Below are 19,125 nucleotides of genomic sequence, written 5' to 3' on the forward strand. Positions count from 1 at the left end.
TTGCTTTTGATGTTGCTGTGTGTTGATATACATTACAGATTGTGGTGTTTTTTTATAATATACATTCTTTATTGTGACGCACAGGCCAGGTAAATGGGTACAACAGTTGCTTAAAATATAAATCTTATGACTAATCCATTACAGGTCTTTGTGTGCTTGAGACGAGAGGAGGCAACAGCGCAAGCAAAGCGCCTAGATCCTTCCAGGTTGATAAGATGGAGGGAAAGCGGGAAAAAAGCCGGAGCGATGATGATAAGGACCCCCTCCCTCAAAGGGGCACCATATAAGTGATATAATGTAAAGATTGTTGTAAGCTTAGGTGGTAATACATGTTATTAAAAAATTAGAAGAAACAATTGAATAATAGTAATACAAGGTAATATGTAAATGATTAAATTAACAATAAATGAATGAAAATTTGACAATTTTGAAAGAAATAATGTTTGGAATCGTGTGGATTTGGTAGATAAAAAAGAAAAACAATATTATGAAAAGTATATAAATAATATGTAAATAAGAAAATTTAACAATGAATGAAATTTAATAATTTTAAAGAAATAATATTGAAATCGTGTAGATTAGGTATGTAAAAATAATAATAATAATATTATGAAGAGTATATAAATAATTTGTAAATAAGAAAATTTGACAATAATGAATGGTAATTTTAACAATTATGAAAGAAATAATATTTAAAATCGTGTAGATTTGGTAGGCAAAAATGATGTGTAAATAAGAAGATTTAACAAAAATGAATGATAATTTAACAATTTTGAAAGATAATATTGGAATCGTGTAGATTTGGTAGGTAAAAAACAATATTATGAAAAGTATATAATAAGAATATGGCGCAGGAACAAATGCAGTGGGCGGGATTATACAGAGCCAAGAGCCGGTATGGCGAATGAAGAATGATGCAGGAAAATCCATAAGGCGACAGAAGAGCGATGGCAAATGGTGGTCCAATCCGGTGAAAAGAAGATTTAGAAGAAATTAGTGAAAATGCTTAATAGAAGGGTGTGCCGGGAGGATGTGTATTCGTAGATGTGTAGAGATGAGTAAATTGCGTGCGACGTGAAGATGGTAAATGAAGTACTGTTGTGTGGGTGTATAAATGGAGGATGAATGCGGAGGGATCCGGTATAAGATTGGTATGAATTTCTAGCTTAAGTTATTATAAGTTATTGAATTAATATAGATTATTTGTAAATTGGTTGTGGGTAATTTATGAAAAACGGGAATACGAGTTATGAATTGTGTAATGCTTTATTCGTGTAGCAAATTATATAGTTTATTTATGGATTTAATTTGTTATATGGTATTATTTTAAAAAATTTATAAATGGAAGAAAAAATCAATTATTTGTTTAAAGATTATAATTTGAATTAAGATATGTATATTGGGTTCAGTTATGTATAAATAAGTTATGTAGATTATTTGTGAATTTGTTGTGTGAAATTTAAGAAATTAATAAATGAAAGCGAGTGTGTGTGTTATTGTATATTGTATTATATGTGTAGGATTATAGAATTTATATTAAGAATAAATTATGGGTAAATTATTTGTTTGTTATTGTTTATAAATAGGGGTATTAATCTATTTGGTAGAATGAATTAAATTGGAGTGTGTATGTTGGAACAATTAATGTATATAAACTTTTATGAGTGATTGGGTAATTTATTAGTTAATATGAGATTTTATAAATTTATTGGACATTGGTTAAGAATTGTGTGAATTAAATTGGGCAGCTTTGATATGATATAATGTGATGTGTGTTTTGTGTAATATTGCGGATAAATAATTTAAAGAGGAGAAGATGTTATGTGTAAATGACAAATCCTTTGAGTGAGTGTGGCAGCAAGATACATTACTTGAATTAAATATAAAATCCAGAATTATGATGGTAGACAGGTAAACAATCCATAAGTGTGATTTGCGTCCGAATACAGGAGGTGTGATTGCGCAGGAGGATGAATCCTTGTCAACGAAATCAGTATAGGCGGAGTAAGCAAACGATATGCTATGGTTGGCAGCGGGGAAAATAAGTTATCCAGATTAAAAAGATTTGTTCAATTTTTAAATATGTGTAAAGATGTGATGTAACTGTATGAATATGAGTTTGTATAAAATTGAATGATTGATGAATCGCTTGGCAGGATTCCAAGAGTCCCCAAATTAATGTGCAGGCGACTTGATGAAATGTCCAGAAGTGTGTGATGGTGGATGACGAAAAATGAAGCGGCGGGCGGGATTAATTAATGCGGAAACAAAATTCCCGGACGGTTACCACAGGTGTGTGGGCGAATAGATTATTTTTAATTCTATTAGTTAACATATCCGTAGAATCTTCGTCGTTTTTATGCATTGTTGTTAAAGGGCCTGATTGCATTAATAAGTATATGTGTATTAAATGACAAAAAGTTATTATTTTTTTTGTTTTATGCAGATATGTGTGCAGATGGGCGTGCAGCAGGAGCGTACTGAAGACGGAGCAGAAGGAAGGGATCCATGATGGGCAGCAGACAGCGTGAGGGCAAAATGCAGTAGTTTTGCGGAAAAACGGAGCAAAGTTGCTGATGACGATACGTAAGCCAGATGATTGTGAAGATCCGAGGATGTGAGTTTAATGAGTTACAGATGTGTGATAAGTTAAGTAGATTAAGTGTTCCAAATGATTTAGATTGATTAGTGTGTGTATTATGTAAGAATTATTATAAGTGGAATAATTGTTTTGGTTAACAAGTATATTATTGATGAAAAGTGTAATAATGATGAAATGGTGAATAGTAAAGATTATGTATTTTGAATAAAATGTGATTTAAGTGGTGTTTGGATAATATTATTAAATGCATATGCGCTAGTTAATTATAAAAAATTGATTTATATGAATAATAAAGTTATGAAAGTTATTTATGTTTTATTCGCTATGATTCATACCAAAATTGTCGTAGTAAGTCCAAATCCTGGAGTTCCAGCATGTAACTGACAAAACACAAATAATGCAGAGATAGCATAGGTGTAGAGAAAACAGCAATCCAATGGAGAAAACAGATAGCACTCACACGGGTGGCTAAGTATTGGCGGCTGAGAGTGAGTCCCACGCTGCGGCACACCCAACAGAGAGGCGAGAATAAGCAGATCCAGATGTTCCAGGCCGAAAGATTACGGTAGTAACCAAAGCGTGAGGGCATATTTATTATGTACAGAATATAGATGATAATAACATGAAGATGCGACATCGGTGCAGGGAAAAAGTGATGGCTGCAGCTCCATGTAAGTGCAGGTACAGTGGTGCAGCACTCCAAAAATAAATGCACAACACCAGATGGAAATAGTGCATAGATGTCCAAGGCAATCAGAATAGTGGGAGCCAGCAAGCAGCAGAGATAGTGTATTTGCTATCTGTAAAGGTAAGCAGCCGAACTTGCAGTCAATCAGTGTAGGCAACCAAATAGAGTTTGCAAGCGCGTGAAGACAAAATACTGGCCAGAATCCATAAACATGGATTTGTGGAGCTGAGAAACTGAATTGATTAGTTTAGGTTAGTATGAGAGAGAGGACAAATACCAGATAGAATAGAGTGTCCGAAGAAAATGTATGTATGTACCACATTCACACCAGGCAATCCCACCAGCACAGGCGCAGCGCGAAGATAAGGGACACGTGGCCAACACACAAACGGCCAGTGGCGCAGACAGGCAGCTGAAAACAGCCAACACGTCTGGGCACCGCGACTAGGCAGACACGGTCCCCACAAAGGAAACACAGCACCAGGCGCGCAAGATCACCCGGAGAATAAAAACGCAGCAACACACAGCAATTATTACAGATTTAATTCTGTAGAAAATTATTCTTCAATGATTATTTGGTGTATCAGTACAGAGCAGAAGCACATGCATGCCATTCAGTACAAATAACCCGACTGAAGAACAAAGTTTATGCTGACAACCACCACACTGGATACTGGGTGTACCAGTGGAATAGTGCCGTTAGCAGACAGAAAAGCTCTACAAAGGCGAGAGAGGCTTAAGTAGGCAGTTGAGTCGAATTATATCAAGCAACAAAGTTGGTGTAACGGAGGCAAGGCTCAAAAGCAAAATTATTTCACTCAAGGCGAGGAAAAAGAGGATAGAGAATAGAAAAGAGGAGAGATGTAAATTGTTAGCAACATTGGTAGGTAAGAGCACAAAAGACCCAGAATTTGAGTAGAAATAATTTCGGTGGCCTAGGCCAAGACGCGCTTTATCATATCGCTGAAATTGTCAGCATATACAAGCGCAAGTCAGCTGAAGCCACACATAAAGAAGCAGTTAATGAATATGTATGAATAAAAATTGAAGGAAAAGTTCGAGACCAAAAAACAAGTTGTGCACAGTCAACAAGCAGGTCGGAAACATAGTCCCCAATAATATAAAAGTATTTGGAAGAAAATGTATATAACAGAGAATACTGTTGCAAACGAAGCGCAAACGTGCCGCACAAAGGTGCCCCATACAAAAAGAAATTAGTATGGAAGAAAAAATGCGAGCGGCAACAGGCAGCACATCGTTAGCAAAAAATAAAGGTAAAAAACGAGCAGATTAGATTGAGGCATGATTAATTATGCTCAGTAAGAAAATTTATAAAGAAAAACAACAAGAGGAATAAATTACTGGATAAATTGTGCAATAAAAGTTAACTTAAGAATGTTGTATGAACAAAATAAATATGCGAATCAATTAATCAACAAAAGTAAATGAGGGGAAATGGTACTGAGTTACCAACGGAAGAAAGAAAAGAACAACAGTATGTTGAAAGAGAGTGAGAGGGGTAATACAACCAAGAGAGGCTGTGGGAGAGCCGATTTTAAACAGCTGTAGTTCGGAGCAGGCTAGTAACGTAGGTGAACGCCCTTTGCGAGCGTAAGCCATAAGCTTTTGTGAAAAATATATGAGTATGAATGGTTAGTTGCATAGGTCAGTGACGCATGTGTAAATGTATTTTCTTACTGAGGAAGTAAGTATGTACAATATGGGCATAAAGTTGATGTGGATGAGTTTAGATAAGTAATTTAATTATTTATTACAGAATTAAGTAAAATGCATGAAAATGCAAAAAAGGGAACGACAAAATGAATTATTTAATAATTGTGAAAAGAAATATAAAAAAGAAATAAACTAGAGAATGCAGAACAAAATAATAAATTATACTTTGGATTGTGAGGGAACGAAAAAGTATTTTTTTTTTTATATACATTCTTTATTGTGACGCACAGGCCAGGTAAATGGGTACAACAGTTGCTTAAAATATAAATCTTATGACTAATCCATTACAGGTCTTTGTGTGCTTGAGACGAGAGGAGGCAACAGCGCAAGCAAAGCGCCTAGATCCTTCCAGGTTGATAAGATGGAGGGAAAGCGGGAAAAAAGCCGGAGCGATGATGATAAGGAGCCCCCTCCCTCAAAGGGGCACCATATAAGTGATATAATGTAAAGATTGTTGTAAGCTTAGGTGGTAATACATGTTATTTAAAAAATTAGAAGAAACAAATTGAATAATAGTAATACAAGGTAATATGTAAATGATTAAATTAACAATAAATGAATGAAAATTTGACAATTTTGAAAGAAATAATGTTTGGAATCGTGTGGATTTGGTAGATAAAAAAGAAAAACAATATTATGAAAAGTATATAAATAATATGTAAATAAGAAAATTTAACAATGAATGAAATTTAATAATTTTTAAAGAAATAATATTTGAAATCGTGTAGATTAGGTATGTAAAAATAATAATAATAATATTATGAAGAGTATATAAATAATTTGTAAATAAGAAAATTTGACAATAAATGAATGGTAATTTTAACAATTATGAAAGAAATAATATTTAAAATCGTGTAGATTTGGTAGGCAAAAAATGATGTGTAAATAAGAAGATTTAACAAAATGAATGATAATTTAACAATTTTGAAAGATAATATTTGGAATCGTGTAGATTTGGTAGGTAAAAAACAATATTATGAAAAGTATATAATAAGAATATGGCGCAGGAACAAATGCAGTGGGCGGGATTATACAGAGCCAAGAGCCGGTATGGCGAATGAAGAATGATGCAGGAAAATCCATAAGGCGACAGAAGAGCGATGGCAAATGGTGGTCCAATCCGGTGAAAAGAAGATTTAGAAGAAATTAGTGAAAATGCTTAATAGAAGGGTGTGCCGGGAGGATGTGTATTCGTAGATGTGTAGAGATGAGTAAATTGCGTGCGACGTGAAGATGGTAAATGAAGTACTGTTGTGTGGGTGTATAAATGGAGGATGAATGCGGAGGGATCCGGTATAAGATTGGTATGAATTTCTAGCTTAAGTTATTATAAGTTATTGAATTAATATAGATTATTTGTAAATTGGTTGTGGGTAATTTATGAAAAACGGGAATACGAGTTATGAATTGTGTAATGCTTTATTCGTGTAGCAAATTATATAGTTTATTTATGGATTTAATTTGTTATATGGTATTATTTTAAAAAATTTATAAATGGAAGAAAAAATCAATTATTTGTTTAAAGATTATAATTTGAATTAAGATATGTATATTGGGTTCAGTTATGTATAAATAAGTTATGTAGATTATTTGTGAATTTGTTGTGTGAAATTTAAGAAATTAATAAATGAAAGCGAGTGTGTGTGTTATTGTATATTGTATTATATGTGTAGGATTATAGAATTTATATTAAGAATAAATTATGGGTAAATTATTTGTTTGTTATTGTTTATAAATAGGGGTATTAATCTATTTGGTAGAATGAATTAAATTGGAGTGTGTATGTTGGAACAATTAATGTATATAAACTTTTATGAGTGATTGGGTAATTTATTAGTTAATATGAGATTTTATAAATTTATTGGACATTGGTTAAGAATTGTGTGAATTAAATTGGGCAGCTTTGATATGATATAATGTGATGTGTGTTTTGTGTAATATTGCGGATAAATAATTTAAAGAGGAGAAGATGTTATGTGTAAATGACAAATCCTTTGAGTGAGTGTGGCAGCAAGATACATTACTTGAATTAAATATAAAATCCAGAATTATGATGGTAGACAGGTAAACAATCCATAAGTGTGATTTGCGTCCGAATACAGGAGGTGTGATTGCGCAGGAGGATGAATCCTTGTCAACGAAATCAGTATAGGCGGAGTAAGCAAACGATATGCTATGGTTGGCAGCGGGGAAAATAAGTTATCCAGATTAAAAAGATTTGTTCAATTTTTAAATATGTGTAAAGATGTGATGTAATGTATGAATATGAGTGTAAAATTGAATGATGATGAATCGCTTGGCAGGATTCCAAGAGTCCCAAAATTAATGTGCAGAGAATGATGAAATGTCCAGAAGTGTGTGATGGATGAAGAAAAATGAAGCGGCGGGGGGATTAATGGGAAAAAATTCCCGGACGGTTACCACAGGTGTGTGGGCGAATAGATTATTGTTAATTATATTAGTTAAATTATCAGTATGAATCTGTCGTTTATGAATTGTTGTAAAGCATGATTGCATTAATAAGTATATGTGTATAAATGACAAAAAGTTATTATTTTTTTTTGTTTTATGCAGATATGTGTGCAGATGGGCGTGCAGCAGGAGCGTACTGAAGACGGAGGCAGAAGGAAGGATCCATGATGGGCAGCAGACAGCGTGAGGGCAAAATGCAGTAGTTTTGCGGAAAAACGGAGCAAAGTTGCTGATGACGATACGTAAGCCAGATGATTGTGAAGATCCGAGGATGTGAGTTTAATGAGTTACAGATGTGTGATAAGTTAAGTAGATTAAGTGTTCCAAATGATTTAGATTGATTAGTGTGTGTATTATGTAAGAATTATTATAAGTGGAATAATTGTTTTGGTTAACAAGTATATTATTGATGAAAAGTGTAATAATGATGAAATGGTGAATAGTAAAGATTATGTATTTTGAATAAAATGTGATTTAAGTGGTGTTTGGATAATATTATTAAATGCATATGCGCTAGTTAATTATAAAAAATTGATTTATATGAATAATAAAGTTATGAAAAGTTATTTATGTTTTATTCGCTATGATTCATACCAAAATTGTCGTAGTAAGTCCAAATCCTGGAGTTCCAGCATGTAACTGACAAAACACAAATAATGCAGAGATAGCATAGGTGTAGAGAAAACAGCAATCCAATGGAGAAAACAGATAGCACTCAAACGGGTGGCTAAGTATTGGCGGCTGAGAGTGAGTCCCACGCTGCGGCACACCCAACAGAGAGGCGAGAATAAGCAGATCCAGATGTTCCAGGCCGAAAGATTACGGTAGTAACCAAAGCGTGAGGGCATATTTATTTATGTACAGAATATAGATGATAATAACATGAAGATGCGACATCGGTGCAGGGAAAAAGTGATGGCTGCAGCTCCATGTAAGTGCAGGTACAGTGGTGCAGCACTCCAAAAATAAATGCACAACACCAGATGGAAATAGTGCATAGATGTCCAAGGCAATCAGAATAGTGGGAGCCAGCAAGCAGCAGAGATAGTGTATTTGCTATCTGTAAAGGTAAGCAGCCGAACTTGCAGTCAATCAGTGTAGGCAACCAAATAGAGTTTGCAAGCGCGTGAAGACAAAATACTGGCCAGAATCCATAAACATGGATTTGTGGAGCTGAGAAACTGAATTGATTAGTTTAGGTTAGTATGAGAGAGAGGACAAATACCAGATAGAATAGAGTGTCCGAAGAAAATGTATGTATGTACCACATTCACACCAGGCAATCCCACCAGCACAGGCGCAGCGCGAAGATAAGGGACACGTGGCCAACACACAAACGGCCAGTGGCGCAGACAGGCAGCTGAAAACAGCCAACACGTCTGGGCACCGCGACTAGGCAGACACGGTCCCCACAAAGGAAACACAGCACCAGGCGCGCAAGATCACCCGGAGAATAAAAACGCAGCAACACACAGCAATTATTACAGATTTAATTCTGTAGAAAATTATTCTTCAATGATTATTTGGTGTATCAGTACAGAGCAGAAGCACATGCATGCCATTCAGTACAAATAACCCGACTGAAGAACAAAGTTTATGCTGACAACCACCACACTGGATACTGGGTGTACCAGTGGAATAGTGCCGTTAGCAGACAGAAAAGCTCTACAAAGGCGAGAGAGGCTTAAGTAGGCAGTTGAGTCGAATTATATCAAGCAACAAAGTTGGTGTAACGGAGGCAAGGCTCAAAAGCAAAATTATTTCACTCAAGGCGAGGAAAAAGAGGATAGAGAATAGAAAAGAGGAGAGATGTAAATTGTTAGCAACATTGGTAGGTAAGAGCACAAAAGACCCAGAATTTGAGTAGAAATAATTTCGGTGGCCTAGGCCAAGACGCGCTTTATCATATCGCTGAAATTGTCAGCATATACAAGCGCAAGTCAGCTGAAGCCACACATAAAGAAGCAGTTAATGAATATGTATGAATAAAAATTGAAGGAAAAGTTCGAGACCAAAAAACAAGTTGTGCACAGTCAACAAGCAGGTCGGAAACATAGTCCCCAATAATATAAAAGTATTTGGAAGAAAATGTATATAACAGAGAATACTGTTGCAAACGAAGCGCAAACGTGCCGCACAAAGGTGCCCCATACAAAAGAAATTAGTATGGAAGAAAAAATGCGAGCGGCAACAGGCAGCACATCGTTAGCAAAAAATAAAGGTAAAAAACGAGCAGATTAGATTGAGGCATGATTAATTATGCTCAGTAAGAAAATTTATAAAGAAAAACAACAAGAGGAATAAATTACTGGATAAATTGTGCAATAAAAGTTAACTTAAGAATGTTGTATGAACAAAATAAATATGCGAATCAATTAATCAACAAAAGTAAATGAGGGGAAATGGTACTGAGTTACCAACGGAAGAAAGAAAAGAACAACAGTATGTTGAAAGAGAGTGAGAGGGGTAATACAACCAAGAGAGGCTGTGGGAGAGCCGATTTTAAACAGCTGTAGTTCGGAGCAGGCTAGTAACGTAGGTGAACGCCCTTTGCGAGCGTAAGCCATAAGCTTTTGTGAAAAATATATGAGTATGAATGGTTAGTTGCATAGGTCAGTGACGCATGTGTAAATGTATTTTCTTACTGAGGAAGTAAGTATGTACAATATGGGCATAAAGTTGATGTGGATGAGTTTAGATAAGTAATTTAATTATTTATTACAGAATTAAGTAAAATGCATGAAAATGCAAAAAAGGGAACGACAAAATGAATTATTTAATAATTGTGAAAAGAAATATAAAAAAGAAATAAACTAGAGAATGCAGAACAAAATAATAAATTATACTTTTGGATTGTGAGGGAACGAAAAAGTATTTTTTTTTTTATATACATTCTTTATTGTGACGCACAGGCCAGGTAAATGGGTACAACAGTTGCTTAAAATATAAATCTTATGACTAATCCATTACAGGTCTTTGTGTGCTTGAGACGAGAGGAGGCAACAGCGCAAGCAAAGCGCCTAGATCCTTCCAGGTTGATAAGATGGAGGGAAAGCGGGAAAAAAGCCGGAGCGATGATGATAAGGAGCCCCCTCCCTCAAAGGGGCACCATATAAGTGATATAATGTAAAGATTGTTGTAAGCTTAGGTGGTAATACATGTTATTTAAAAAATTAGAAGAAACAAATTGAATAATAGTAATACAAGGTAATATGTAAATGATTAAATTAACAATAAATGAATGAAAATTTGACAATTTTGAAAGAAATAATGTTTGGAATCGTGTGGATTTGGTAGATAAAAAAGAAAAACAATATTATGAAAAGTATATAAATAATATGTAAATAAGAAAATTTAACAATGAATGAAATTTAATAATTTTTAAAGAAATAATATTTGAAATCGTGTAGATTAGGTATGTAAAAATAATAATAATAATATTATGAAGAGTATATAAATAATTTGTAAATAAGAAAATTTGACAATAAATGAATGGTAATTTTAACAATTATGAAAGAAATAATATTTAAAATCGTGTAGATTTGGTAGGCAAAAAATGATGTGTAAATAAGAAGATTTAACAAAAATGAATGATAATTTAACAATTTTGAAAGATAATATTTGGAATCGTGTAGATTTGGTAGGTAAAAAACAATATTATGAAAAGTATATAATAAGAATATGGCGCAGGAACAAATGCAGTGGGCGGGATTATACAGAGCCAAGAGCCGGTATGGCGAATGAAGAATGATGCAGGAAAATCCATAAGGCGACAGAAGAGCGATGGCAAATGGTGGTCCAATCCGGTGAAAAGAAGATTTAGAAGAAATTAGTGAAAATGCTTAATAGAAGGGTGTGCCGGGAGGATGTGTATTCGTAGATGTGTAGAGATGAGTAAATTGCGTGCGACGTGAAGATGGTAAATGAAGTACTGTTGTGTGGGTGTATAAATGGAGGATGAATGCGGAGGGATCCGGTATAAGATTGGTATGAATTTCTAGCTTAAGTTATTATAAGTTATTGAATTAATATAGATTATTTGTAAATTGGTTGTGGGTAATTTATGAAAAACGGGAATACGAGTTATGAATTGTGTAATGCTTTATTCGTGTAGCAAATTATATAGTTTATTTATGGATTTAATTTGTTATATGGTATTATTTTAAAAAATTTATAAATGGAAGAAAAAATCAATTATTTGTTTAAAGATTATAATTTGAATTAAGATATGTATATTGGGTTCAGTTATGTATAAATAAGTTATGTAGATTATTTGTGAATTTGTTGTGTGAAATTTAAGAAATTAATAAATGAAAGCGAGTGTGTGTGTTATTGTATATTGTATTATATGTGTAGGATTATAGAATTTATATTAAGAATAAATTATGGGTAAATTATTTGTTTGTTATTGTTTATAAATAGGGGTATTAATCTATTTGGTAGAATGAATTAAATTGGAGTGTGTATGTTGGAACAATTAATGTATATAAACTTTTATGAGTGATTGGGTAATTTATTAGTTAATATGAGATTTTATAAATTTATTGGACATTGGTTAAGAATTGTGTGAATTAAATTGGGCAGCTTTGATATGATATAATGTGATGTGTGTTTTGTGTAATATTGCGGATAAATAATTTAAAGAGGAGAAGATGTTATGTGTAAATGACAAATCCTTTGAGTGAGTGTGGCAGCAAGATACATTACTTGAATTAAATATAAAATCCAGAATTATGATGGTAGACAGGTAAACAATCCATAAGTGTGATTTGCGTCCGAATACAGGAGGTGTGATTGCGCAGGAGGATGAATCCTTGTCAACGAAATCAGTATAGGCGGAGTAAGCAAACGATATGCTATGGTTGGCAGCGGGGAAAATAAGTTATCCAGATTAAAAAGATTTGTTCAATTTTTAAATATGTGTAAAGATGTGATGTAATGTATGAATATGAGTGTAAAATTGAATGATGATGAATCGCTTGGCAGGATTCCAAGAGTCCCAAAATTAATGTGCAGAGAATGATGAAATGTCCAGAAGTGTGTGATGGATGAAGAAAAATGAAGCGGCGGGGGGATTAATGGGAAAAAATTCCCGGACGGTTACCACAGGTGTGTGGGCGAATAGATTATTGTTAATTATATTAGTTAAATTATCAGTATGAATCTGTCGTTTATGAATTGTTGTAAAGCATGATTGCATTAATAAGTATATGTGTATAAATGACAAAAAGTTATTATTTTTTTTTGTTTTATGCAGATATGTGTGCAGATGGGCGTGCAGCAGGAGCGTACTGAAGACGGAGGCAGAAGGAAGGATCCATGATGGGCAGCAGACAGCGTGAGGGCAAATGCAGTAGTTTTGCGGAAAAACGGAGCAAAGTTGCTGATGACGATACGTAAGCCAGATGATTGTGAAGATCCGAGGATGTGAGTTTAATGAGTTACAGATGTGTGATAAGTTAAGTAGATTAAGTGTTCCAAATGATTTAGATTGATTAGTGTGTGTATTATGTAAGAATTATTATAAGTGGAATAATTGTTTTGGTTAACAAGTATATTATTGATGAAAAGTGTAATAATGATGAAATGGTGAATAGTAAAGATTATGTATTTTGAATAAAATGTGATTTAAGTGGTGTTTGGATAATATTATTAAATGCATATGCGCTAGTTAATTATAAAAAATTGATTTATATGAATAATAAAGTTATGAAAAGTTATTTATGTTTTATTCGCTATGATTCATACCAAAATTGTCGTAGTAAGTCCAAATCCTGGAGTTCCAGCATGTAACTGACAAAACACAAATAATGCAGAGATAGCATAGGTGTAGAGAAAACAGCAATCCAATGGAGAAAACAGATAGCACTCAAACGGGTGGCTAAGTATTGGCGGCTGAGAGTGAGTCCCACGCTGCGGCACACCCAACAGAGAGGCGAGAATAAGCAGATCCAGATGTTCCAGGCCGAAAGATTACGGTAGTAACCAAAGCGTGAGGGCATATTTATTTATGTACAGAATATAGATGATAATAACATGAAGATGCGACATCGGTGCAGGGAAAAAGTGATGGCTGCAGCTCCATGTAAGTGCAGGTACAGTGGTGCAGCACTCCAAAAATAAATGCACAACACCAGATGGAAATAGTGCATAGATGTCCAAGGCAATCAGAATAGTGGGAGCCAGCAAGCAGCAGAGATAGTGTATTTGCTATCTGTAAAGGTAAGCAGCCGAACTTGCAGTCAATCAGTGTAGGCAACCAAATAGAGTTTGCAAGCGCGTGAAGACAAAATACTGGCCAGAATCCATAAACATGGATTTGTGGAGCTGAGAAACTGAATTGATTAGTTTAGGTTAGTATGAGAGAGAGGACAAATACCAGATAGAATAGAGTGTCCGAAGAAAATGTATGTATGTACCACATTCACACCAGGCAATCCCACCAGCACAGGCGCAGCGCGAAGATAAGGGACACGTGGCCAACACACAAACGGCCAGTGGCGCAGACAGGCAGCTGAAAACAGCCAACACGTCTGGGCACCGCGACTAGGCAGACACGGTCCCCACAAAGGAAACACAGCACCAGGCGCGCAAGATCACCCGGAGAATAAAAACGCAGCAACACACAGCAATTATTACAGATTTAATTCTGTAGAAAATTATTCTTCAATGATTATTTGGTGTATCAGTACAGAGCAGAAGCACATGCATGCCATTCAGTACAAATAACCCGACTGAAGAACAAAGTTTATGCTGACAACCACCACACTGGATACTGGGTGTACCAGTGGAATAGTGCCGTTAGCAGACAGAAAAGCTCTACAAAGGCGAGAGAGGCTTAAGTAGGCAGTTGAGTCGAATTATATCAAGCAACAAAGTTGGTGTAACGGAGGCAAGGCTCAAAAGCAAAATTATTTCACTCAAGGCGAGGAAAAAGAGGATAGAGAATAGAAAAGAGGAGAGATGTAAATTGTTAGCAACATTGGTAGGTAAGAGCACAAAAGACCCAGAATTTGAGTAGAAATAATTTCGGTGGCCTAGGCCAAGACGCGCTTTATCATATCGCTGAAATTGTCAGCATATACAAGCGCAAGTCAGCTGAAGCCACACATAAAGAAGCAGTTAATGAATATGTATGAATAAAAATTGAAGGAAAAGTTCGAGACCAAAAAACAAGTTGTGCACAGTCAACAAGCAGGTCGGAAACATAGTCCCCAATAATATAAAAGTATTTGGAAGAAAATGTATATAACAGAGAATACTGTTGCAAACGAAGCGCAAACGTGCCGCACAAAGGTGCCCCATACAAAAAGAAATTAGTATGGAAGAAAAAATGCGAGCGGCAACAGGCAGCACATCGTTAGCAAAAAATAAAGGTAAAAAACGAGCAGATTAGATTGAGGCATGATTAATTATGCTCAGTAAGAAAATTTATAAAGAAAAACAACAAGAGGAATAAATTACTGGATAAATTGTGCAATAAAAGTTAACTTAAGAATGTTGTATGAACAAAATAAATATGCGAATCAATTAATCAACAAAAGTAAATGAGGGGAAATGGTACTGAGTTACCAACGGAAGAAAGAAAAGAACAACAGTATGTTGAAAGAGAGTGAGAGGGGTAATACAACCAAGAGAGGCTGTGGGAGAGCCGATTTTAAACAGCTGTAGTTCGGAGCAGGCTAGTAACGTAGGTGAACGCCCTTTGCGAGCGTAAGCCATAAGCTTTTGTGAAAAATATATGAGTATGAATGGTTAGTTGCATAGGTCAGTGACGCATGTGTAAATGTATTTTCTTACTGAGGAAGTAAGTATGTACAATATGGGCATAAAGTTGATGTGGATGAGTTTAGATAAGTAATTTAATTATTTATTACAGAATTAAGTAAAATGCATGAAAATGCAAAAAAGGGAACGACAAAATGAATTATTTAATAATTGTGAAAAGAAATATAAAAAAGAAATAAACTAGAGAATGCAGAACAAAATAATAAATTATACTTTTGGATTGTGAGGGAACGAAAAAGTATTTTTTTTTTTATATACATTCTTTATTGTGACGCACAGGCCAGGTAAATGGGTACAACAGTTGCTTAAAATATAAATCTTATGACTAATCCATTACAGGTCTTTGTGTGCTTGAGACGAGAGGAGGCAACAGCGCAAGCAAAGCGCCTAGATCCTTCCAGGTTGATAAGATGGAGGGAAAGCGGGAAAAAAGCCGGAGCGATGATGATAAGGAGCCCCCTCCCTCAAAGGGGCACCATATAAGTGATATAATGTAAAGATTGTTGTAAGCTTAGGTGGTAATACATGTTATTTAAAAAATTAGAAGAAACAAATTGAATAATAGTAATACAAGGTAATATGTAAATGATTAAATTAACAATAAATGAATGAAAATTTGACAATTTTGAAAGAAATAATGTTTGGAATCGTGTGGATTTGGTAGATAAAAAAGAAAAACAATATTATGAAAAGTATATAAATAATATGTAAATAAGAAAATTTAACAATGAATGAAATTTAATAATTTTTAAAGAAATAATATTTGAAATCGTGTAGATTAGGTATGTAAAAATAATAATAATAATATTATGAAGAGTATATAAATAATTTGTAAATAAGAAAATTTGACAATAAATGAATGGTAATTTTAACAATTATGAAAGAAATAATATTTAAAATCGTGTAGATTTGGTAGGCAAAAAATGATGTGTAAATAAGAAGATTTAACAAAAATGAATGATAATTTAACAATTTTGAAAGATAATATTTGGAATCGTGTAGATTTGGTAGGTAAAAAACAATATTATGAAAAGTATATAATAAGAATATGGCGCAGGAACAAATGCAGTGGGCGGGATTATACAGAGCCAAGAGCCGGTATGGCGAATGAAGAATGATGCAGGAAAATCCATAAGGCGACAGAAGAGCGATGGCAAATGGTGGTCCAATCCGGTGAAAAGAAGATTTAGAAGAAATTAGTGAAAATGCTTAATAGAAGGGTGTGCCGGGAGGATGTGTATTCGTAGATGTGTAGAGATGAGTAAATTGCGTGCGACGTGAAGATGGTAAATGAAGTACTGTTGTGTGGGTGTATAAATGGAGGATGAATGCGGAGGGATCCGGTATAAGATTGGTATGAATTTCTAGCTTAAGTTATTATAAGTTATTGAATTAATATAGATTATTTGTAAATTGGTTGTGGGTAATTTATGAAAAACGGGAATACGAGTTATGAATTGTGTAATGCTTTATTCGTGTAGCAAATTATATAGTTTATTTATGGATTTAATTTGTTATATGGTATTATTTTAAAAAATTTATAAATGGAAGAAAAAATCAATTATTTGTTTAAAGATTATAATTTGAATTAAGATATGTATATTGGGTTCAGTTATGTATAAATAAGTTATGTAGATTATTTGTGAATTTGTTGTGTGAAATTTAAGAAATTAATAAATGAAAGCGAGTGTGTGTGTTATTGTATATTGTATTATATGTGTAGGATTATAGAATTTATATTAAGAATAAATTATGGGTAAATTATTTGTTTGTTATTGTTTATAAATAGGGGTATTAATCTATTTGGTAGAATGAATTAAATTGGAGTGTGTATGTTGGAACAATTAATGTATATAAACTTTTATGAGTGATTGGGTAATTTATTAGTTAATATGAGATTTTATAAATTTATTGGACATTGGTTAAGAATTGTGTGAATTAAATTGGGCAGCTTTGATATGATATAATGTGATGTGTGTTTTGTGTAATATTGCGGATAAATAATTTAAAGAGGAGAAGATGTTATGTGTAAATGACAAATCCTTTGAGTGAGTGTGGCAGCAAGATACATTACTTGAATTAAATATAAAATCCAGAATTATGATGGTAGACAGGTAAACAATCCATAAGTGTGATTTGCGTCCGAATACAGGAGGTGTGATTGCGCAGGAGGATGAATCCTTGTCAACGAAATCAGTATAGGCGGAGTAAGCAAACGATATGCTATGGTGGCAGCGGGGAAAATAAGTTATCCAGATTAAAAAGATTTGTTCAATTTTTAAATATGTGTAAAGATGTGATGTAATGTATGAATATGAGTGTAAAATTGAATGATGATGAATCGCTTGGCAGGATTCCAAGAGTCCCAAATTAATGTGCAGAGAATGATGAAATGTCCAGAAGTGTGTGATGGATGAAGAAAAATGAAGCGGCGGGGGGATTAATGGGAAAAAATTCCCGGACGGTTACCACAGGTGTGTGGGCGAATAGATTATTGTTAATTATATTAGTTAAATTATCAGTATGAATCTGTCGTTTATGAATTGTTGTAAAGCATGATTGCATTAATAAGTATATGTGTATAAATGACAAAAAGTTATTATTTTTTTTTGTTTTATGCAGATATGTGTGCAGATGGGCGTGCAGCAGGAGCGTACTGAAGACGGAGGCAGAAGGAAGGATCCATGATGGGCAGCAGACAGCGTGAGGGCAAAATGCAGTAGTTTTGCGGAAAAACGGAGCAAAGTTGCTGATGACGATACGTAAGCCAGATGATTGTGAAGATCCGAGGATGTGAGTTTAATGAGTTACAGATGTGTGATAAGTTAAGTAGATTAAGTGTTCCAAATGATTTAGATTGATTAGTGTGTGTATTATGTAAGAATTATTATAAGTGGAATAATTGTTTTGGTTAACAAGTATATTATTGATGAAAAGTGTAATAATGATGAAATGGTGAATAGTAAAGATTATGTATTTTGAATAAAATGTGATTTAAGTGGTGTTTGGATAATATTATTAAATGCATATGCGCTAGTTAATTATAAAAAATTGATTTATATGAATAATAAAGTTATGAAAAGTTATTTATGTTTTATTCGCTATGATTCATACCAAAATTGTCGTAGTAAGTCCAAATCCTGGAGTTCCAGCATGTAACTGACAAAACACAAATAATGCAGAGATAGCATAGGTGTAGAGAAAACAGCAATCCAATGGAGAAAACAGATAGCACTCAAACGGGTGGCTAAGTATTGGCGGCTGAGAGTGAGTCCCACGCTGCGGCACACCCAACAGAGAGGCGAGAATAAGCAGATCCAGATGTTCCAGGCCGAAAGATTACGGTAGTAACCAAAGCGTGAGGGCATATTTATTTATGTACAGAATATAGATGATAATAACATGAAGATGCGACATCGGTGCAGGGAAAAAGTGATGGCTGCAGCTCCATGTAAGTGCAGGTACAGTGGTGCAGCACTCCAAAAATAAATGCACAACACCAGATGGAAATAGTGCATAGATGTCCAAGGCAATCAGAATAGTGGGAGCCAGCAAGCAGCAGAGATAGTGTATTTGCTATCTGTAAAGGTAAGCAGCCGAACTTGCAGTCAATCAGTGTAGGCAACCAAATAGAGTTTGCAAGCGCGTGAAGACAAAATACTGGCCAGAATCCATAAACATGGATTTGTGGAGCTGAGAAACTGAATTGATTAGTTTAGGTTAGTATGAGAGAGAGGACAAATACCAGATAGAATAGAGTGTCCGAAGAAAATGTATGTATGTACCACATTCACACCAGGCAATCCCACCAGCACAGGCGCAGCGCGAAGATAAGGGACAC

At 34.4% G+C, this 19,125-nt stretch overlaps 2 long non-coding RNA genes across 2 annotated transcripts; both read left to right on the top strand.

Annotated features, from left to right (window-relative positions):
• Positions 1-5,271: 5,271 nt before the first annotated feature.
• Positions 5,272-7,989, top strand: LOC115632075. The gene is made up of 2 exons (XR_003996262.1): positions 5,272-5,468; positions 7,599-7,989. It is a non-coding gene; the product is annotated as an uncharacterized LOC115632075 (long non-coding RNA).
• A 7,591-nt stretch (positions 7,990-15,580) lies between these two features.
• On the top strand, positions 15,581-18,297 carry LOC115632076. Its single transcript, XR_003996263.1, has 2 exons — positions 15,581-15,777; positions 17,907-18,297. It is a non-coding gene; the product is annotated as an uncharacterized LOC115632076 (long non-coding RNA).
• The last annotated feature ends 828 nt before the right edge of the window (positions 18,298-19,125 follow it).

Source organism: Scaptodrosophila lebanonensis, unplaced genomic scaffold (genome assembly GCF_003285725.1).
Source record: "Scaptodrosophila lebanonensis strain 11010-0011.00,11010-0021.00 unplaced genomic scaffold, SlebRS2 tig00001413-arrow-arrow-pilon, whole genome shotgun sequence".
Taxonomy (NCBI): domain Eukaryota; kingdom Metazoa; phylum Arthropoda; class Insecta; order Diptera; family Drosophilidae; genus Scaptodrosophila; species Scaptodrosophila lebanonensis.